This window comes from Bombina bombina, chromosome 3, assembly GCF_027579735.1.
Source record: "Bombina bombina isolate aBomBom1 chromosome 3, aBomBom1.pri, whole genome shotgun sequence".
NCBI classification, from domain to species: domain Eukaryota; kingdom Metazoa; phylum Chordata; class Amphibia; order Anura; family Bombinatoridae; genus Bombina; species Bombina bombina.
In genome coordinates this window covers 478274954-478282382 of record NC_069501.1, presented here as the reverse complement: position 1 = coordinate 478282382, position 7429 = coordinate 478274954, and the positions used below count along the sequence as shown (strand labels likewise).

The window sequence follows — 7429 nt, the reverse complement described above, 5'->3', positions numbered from 1 at the left end:
AGTCAATTCTGAAACTCAGATCAAACGCTTCCTTGACAAATGGAAGAGATTTATCCAGGCATTTTCGGAAACAGAACAGACGCGACTAATATACCCTTTTAGAGACTCAGAAACATTGAATAACGCGATTGCAAGAAATGAATTTCCAAATTGGAATTAATCTGCGGGAATTATTTATTTATTTATTTTTTCCCCTCCCTTCCTTTCCCTTTCTTATTTCTTTCTTTTTTTTTTTTTTTTTAATGATAAATAAGAATCTTTAAATGATCAGACTTGGCATGTGGTTTAGAGTTATGTCAGTGCAATCGATAGGAGGGTACAAGGATAGAGGATTTAATCTAGTAATCGATTGCTCTGTTTTCTCTTTTTTTCTTGATTTTGTATAAAACAGAAATATGGAATTTTTTAGTTTCCTTTTGAATTATAAATAATAAGGATTATATGATAGCCTTGCATGGCGAATCTTTTCTGTTTTGCTCTCATGATGTTTGGATTATTTTGCCATGCCTGTATGAATTGTATTTGTTCAATAAAAAATTCAATAATAAAAAAAAAAAAAAAAAAAAACTTAGCAAGGTTCGATAATGTTATATGCAAATACATAGCAAATTAATGGTACTTTAAGTCATCAGTTTTTGTATTGTAAAATATTTACCTAGTTATCACCGTTTTTCTCTCTAATTCTACTCGTTGTATAAACAGCCCGTTTGTTTATTTTTTTTTGTCAGTCCGGTCACGTTCTTCTAGTAGCCAATAACAGGTCTGGCCGTTAGGCGGCCGTCATTTGACGTTACTACATTTCTGGACGGTCTGCGCATGCGTTGGCTATACTTCCTGTCCCTTCCAAGCCCTGCTTGTTCCTGATTAGAGCAAGCGCAATTCATCCCACTTACAATTCACACTTACCGAGATTTATTATTAGAGAAGACAAGGGGAAATAGTATGTAAGACAAGGGGAAATAGTAGTACTCTGCTTTATAAAGCAAACAGTGGAGAAAAAAAGCTTCCAGCGTTTACACTGCTCTAACAAAATAGTAATGAATGAATAGATATTCATTCAATACTATTTTGCAACGTACATTGACGCCTGCGCTTTCGGTAAAAAATTATTTGAGTCACGCAGGCGCAATTGGAATGTAGGACGAGATGTGTGCATGCGCAAGTTGTCAGTCAATCGTGAACACGCTTTTCAAATACGCATAGAGCGGGTGGGACCGCTCTATACGCGATACAGTCAGAAACCAGGAAATACATGGAGGGAGGAGCAAAGACCGGTCAAGAACATTGATAAAAACAGTGGGTTATACATTTATTTATATACCAATATGTGATATAAAATAAGCGATCTTACATTGTAGTACATGGGTAACATAATACTGCTTTCAAAAACGCAAAACTTTACCTTCACTTTAAGTAGAGAATACAATTTTAAACAACATTCCAATTTGCTTCTATTATCTAATTTGCTTTATTCTTTAGATATCCTTTATTGAAGAAATAGCAACGCACATGGGTGACCAATCACACAAGGCATCTATGTGCAGCAACCAATCAGCAGCTACTGAGCCTATTTAGATATGCTTTTCAGCAAAGTACATCTAGAGATAGACGCAAATTAAATAATAGAAGTAAATTAGAAAGATGTTTAAAATTGCATGCTCTTTCTAAATCATGTAAGAAAAAATTTGGGTTTCATGTCCCTTTAAAACTACCTTTAGGTTGCATGTTTAAGCTGCATATGTAAATATTGTGTAAATGACATATGATGTTGTTTACACTTGGTTCCATTTTGCAGATGCAAATATACAAATATTCCAAAATCCAAACCTTTTCGGGTCCCAAGGAGTTTGGATAAAAAAAAGAGAATGACACATTTTTTACATAATTTTTGATATATGAAACATTCAAAATAATTTACCGACCTATTATATTTTGTTCCAAATCAAATTTCATTAGCAAATTTAAAAATGTATCTGAAAGTCTGGTTACCAGTTAGATAAAGGTACATTTAGAAAAATGTCTAGTGAGAAGTATCAGGTATTTTTTTTTCACACTTACTGTGCATACTACTTGTAAAGTGTATAATAACAAGTATGTGCATGTGCATCACTTCCTTGCACATGCTCAAACCAGCTGTGACCTTATGCAAAAGCGTTATCACTGGCATTCAGCATATCCATGAGATGGGGATTACAAACTACTACTGTATTCTTGTCAGGCCACATGTACAGTAAGCTTTATCGTAAAACTCATGAACAGAAGCAGCTTCCTGCAAAATTATGTTTAAGGCAAAATATTTTAGCCAAATTTGGAATGTAGTGTGTTGAGGTTTTAAACTAACTTTTATGGCTATGTGTTGTTTACAACTGGAATGTGAGATAGTATAGTATATCCTTCATATTTGTACAGGTATACCTCACGTATGCCTTTCTCTTATAGGTCGCAATTCTTTCAAGCTCTCTGGTCTAGTGAGATTATCTAAGTAGCCTTGATAGCAGTAAAAGAATTTTAAAAAGTCAAATATTAGCTTGAAAGCAGTTTATCTTGTTATGCTGGGTTCTGGGTGTGAAAAAGAGACATATATGTTACATTTTATAGTGATTAACACCTATCACCCAACTGCAAAGATTTAGTATGCTGCCATGCCATATTGCTTCAGACATGTGCACACTCCTGAGCCTACCTACCTATTTTCCAACAAAGAATACTATCTGAATCAATCATAAAAGAAAATGTGTGGGTTTTATGTCCCAGTGGTAAATTTTGGCCTAGACCAAGTAGGCCTGTGCCTATGGCAGCACGATTTAGCGATGGCTGCACATTTTGAAGAGCTATGAGCATACTGCCTTCTTATTACCTTCAAATATTTTATCAATTTTAATACAAATCAATGTTTCCTGTTTGTCTGATGGGGTGCATGACCCCTACATGTATATTTGAACTCTGTTTTAGAGAAATATTTTAGATTAAGAAGTTAGCTATTAAAGGTATTATGGGGCATTGGGGCAGCATATTTCCAAATTCCCAGTACAGCAAAAAATAACTTACCCCACTGTAGACCACAAAATGGACCAGTCCCTCTTAGCACTATAGTTTCCCTATACATACTGATTTGTAACAAAAACTGCGGAAGGATATACTTATCGAAGGATTTTAAAACTATGGTTAATTTGTTTGCTTTAAATAATGTCCTGTCGTTTACGTATTTAACCCACATTGACCACCAGAAACCCTCAGGTACATATACTCCAAAACCTAACAAGCGAGCGTACCGGCTCAGTGATTGACAGGACTTAGGGCGGAGGCTTATAAAAAGACTTCCTTCACCAAACTTCCAACAACCAATAGAAAAACGAAATAGGCGGTACCAAGAGCTAAGCGACGGCTGTTTTCGAGCAATGGGATTGCTAGAAAGGGGCAATGGGTGTGCCGTGTGCTGTAGGTGGCCGCTGTGGGGAAAGTGTCTGTTAGAATGAGAAAGAGAGGTGACAGAGAAAGGAGATGAGGGGTAACTGGTGATGCGGAGCAAGTAAGGACAAGGATGCAGGTGCTGTATTGGGACTGATACTACATAAAATATTACAAATTAGGATACGTCAAACCCTATTTACAGTTGTGTGTCAGTGACAATAGGAAGTCAAATAGTGGAAACCCGTGGCAATTGCTGTGCTGACTGGGAGCAGCTATTTGTTGGGAGACATAAACTAATGTGGCGTTAGTTTCTGGAAGTTACGTATAAAAAAACAAAATACACATCAGAGGAGCCAGTCGTGCTATGAGGTAACAAGTGTGCGGCTCGACATCTCAGAAGGGAGTGGAGGCGACTGCGGAACGGAGTTCACTAGTAAGGTAAAGCGATATCTGGTGTTAACAGTATCTGTTCATTCACGTACGTGATCATCACATCGCAATGGTTATTTTATCATAAGCTCTGAATTTAAATAGGTTTTACTTTAAAGAAGCTCATAATTACCTGTTTACATATCTCTATATCAAGCCATTTTCATTGCCTTAGGCTCATGGGACATTTTATGTTTTCCTCATACCAATTATTTATAAACTAAAAGTCTTGCTCATGCCTTGCAGATGAGTCATTGACAACCAGGGTGTCAGGCCTAGGGACATCCTGTGGTATCACAAACCCCATCTGAGGGATCAAGAAGAAGGGGTTGTAATTGAGGGAAGGATTATATGGGATAAGACTTTAATTTGTAGATAATATACATTTTTGTTCCATGGAAGTTGTGTGTGATCATAAATCCCCCAATCTTAAAAAGGGACATTAAGCTAAAATATAATTACTAATAATACATTTATGCATAGTTAAAACTATTTGCAATTATTTTGCTTGATTTTCCTGTAATATAATACTAAAAATTGTTTTTCCACCCACTCCAGAAAGGATATAGTGAATTCAGAACCCTGACCTTGCTACTTGTGCTGCACAGAGAGAAATTGCTTGATAAATGCAGGAGCTCACTGCAAAGGAGATAAGATAAACACACAAGAGGCTTTTCAAGTGGTCTGTCCCGGGAATGCAAAACAATGCAAATGCTTTTAAAACATTTATTTTGCAATTGATTCAATTTGTGATGCATATATAAATATGACTTTAATGTTTAGTGACACAAGTTGAGAAATATTATTCATCTATACATTTAAGTTCCTTAATTTTTCTTTAGGTATTGCATCACATTAGATTAATAGGTCATGGTGCTGTAGGCAATTAAAAATAAATCAGGGGTGTCTCCTGCATTTTAAAAGTATCTTGGGGTGTCACAATGCCAACATATTCCTAGATTTACTAATTATCAAGAGAATTCCCCAATGAACATAATTTAATTTCCTATGTTTTCCCATATAGCTGAATTAGTGAATGTGATGGAGAATTCAAAATGTTAGTGAGTCAGCTACACAGAAAATTAGATATTTTGTTAAATATCTAATTAATGTGTGGCAGTGATTTTAAACCAGGATGTCAGGGCACTTTGTATCACCGTACCTTGTTGGTGTTGTCACAGAGAGAGTTATAGGAATAGCTGGAAAAATATCGCTTTAGTTTACAAGTCAGAAGAAGTCTGGAAAGAAAAGTTAAAGGTCCACTTAATATGAATGTCAGAAATATCTTATTTTTTTATGCATCTTCTGCAATTTTTCATTAGTCCAAGGTTAGTGGAAATTCCCAGCCCTGGACACAGGTGATAGCAGAGTTTGTGAGATAGGGTTTGTTTGTAGAACTGGCTCAGCGTGCTAAATCAGATTATATAAACAAGTTTTATTTATTAATTTGTTTAAACTATTTAACAACACATTTTACTTTATTTTTTTTTCTGTTACTTCTATAATTAGTAGGTGACACCCCTGAGGTGTAACCTTTAGTTTAAAATATCATTCTTGGTTGATCTTGGACAAAAAAAAACCAAGTTGGAGCATCACTAATCTTGGGTATTGATTTTCATTTACTACACTAAGACTTTATAAGTTTTCTATTATCTCTACTATACTTACAGAACGTATGGAATAGTTTTATGCTTTATTTATTTGCATTCTATATGAAAGGCATATGTTGCACAAATGCCTTATTTCAGTGTTTCCCAAACCTTTCATGTCTAGAAAATGTTAGGCTTTAAAGCGACATGGACGTAAAAGGTTAACCTTGAAAGGAACATAAAAGTCAAAATTAAACTTTTATGATTCCGACAGAGCATGCCATTTTAAAAACCTTTGCAATTTATTTTGTTACCAAACTTACTTTGTTCTCTTGGTATCCTTTGCTCAAGAGGTAAACTAGGTCAATTTAGCAGTGTGCTTGTGTCTGCATTGTGCAACAGTAGTGTTTGCAACAATAGTTTCAACAATGTTATTGTTAAAACACTGCTGCCTTTCAGTGCTCAACAAAGTATGCAAATCGAACAAGGTACATTTCATAAAAGAAGTAAAATTGATTTTTATTTCTTTTATTGCATGCTCAATTTGAATCATGGGATTTTAATTTCTACTTTAAAGGGACAGTATACACCAATTGTCATATAACTGTATGTAATAGACACTACTATAAAGAAGAATATGCAGATACTGATCTAAAAATCTAGTATCAAAACCTTTTAGCTCCCAGTTTAGCACTGTTGATGAGATTAGGCTGTGACACTCACTGAGAAAGCAGGAAGATCAGACACTCCCCCCCCCCTCTCCTACATATGAAAAGACCCATTACACGAACAGAAGCAAGCAGGAGTCTGTAAACTTGGTCTACATCTGATATTTTGGAGCTTGGGTAAGAGTCTGAAAATCAGCACAATGCTATTAAAAAATAAGCAAAACTATACATTGTTACAAAAACACTCACAGATGGGCTATATAAATGGATAATCTGCAAACCATTTATGCAAAGAAAAATCTAGTGTACAGTGTCCCCTTAATATCCCTTTAAAAAGAATTGGGACAACCTCTGAATCTTTCAGAGAACCCTTTGCAGGACCCAGGAATCCCCCTTCACAGTTAGAATGATATTTTTTTAAAGCACTACCACTGTTCAGAAACACATAACTCTTCTACCCTAATTATGTATCATGAATTTTTCTCCATAAATTACTTCTTACAAAAAGAAGCCTTTTGAGACTGTATTTTCCTGGAACCTATAAACACACAAAATAGATCAACCTTGCCCTATTAGATCGTTTGTTTCATCCATGGGCTTCATTCCATCCCATCAGAATTCCTGTGTGAAAGGCATCAAATGACTTTTTGCAAGATTTTCAAATTGAAACTCATTCCAATTTGTATAAAAAACTGTATGAAACAATAACCCACTTATCTATCACAAGCTATTGAAATTCTTTTGTGACACAGTATTACCCCTTTTACATTGCATGTGGATAATTTCACATCAATATTCTAATCAAAAAAACAATTTACAAATGCAGTCAATTGTTTTGGATCCTTAAACATATTAATTTAAGGTTAATCAAAATTTTCTACAATAATTAATTTAATGTACCTCATTAATTGATTTTATTTTGATATTAAAGGGACATTTCACACTTTGATAAAGTAATATAAAATGATAAATCATATATTAAAAAAAAATCTGCAATATACTTTCATTATTTATCATTTATAATTCCATTCTGAAATTGTGAGCATTTCAATTCCTGTTAGAAATGGAAGTGCAGAACACTGCTTTATTCCACAAAGCCTTTGGCTACACACTCTAGTGACCTATTTATAACTCTCTCTAATTGGCCACAGTAGAGAAGCAACCTAAGTTACAACATGGCAGCTCCCATTTTTTTTATAGACACTTGCAGGCCCATTTATCAAGCTCCGTACGGAGCTTGAAGGGCCGTGTTTCTGGCGAGTCTTCAGACTCGCCAGAAACACAACTTATGAAGCAGCGGTCTAAAGACCGCTGCTTCATAACCCTGTCCGC

General features: G+C 35.1%; 1 protein-coding gene across 1 annotated transcript in view; it reads left to right on the top strand.

The window, feature by feature from the left end:
- The first annotated feature begins 3458 nt into the window (after window positions 1-3458).
- Window positions 3459-7429, top strand: part of FKBP5 (FKBP prolyl isomerase 5) — a 254558-nt gene continuing 250587 nt past the window's right edge. The window contains exon 1 of the mRNA XM_053706806.1: window positions 3459-3849. The gene's annotated coding sequence lies outside the window, so the exon portion shown is untranslated. The remainder of the gene's footprint in view (window positions 3850-7429) is intronic.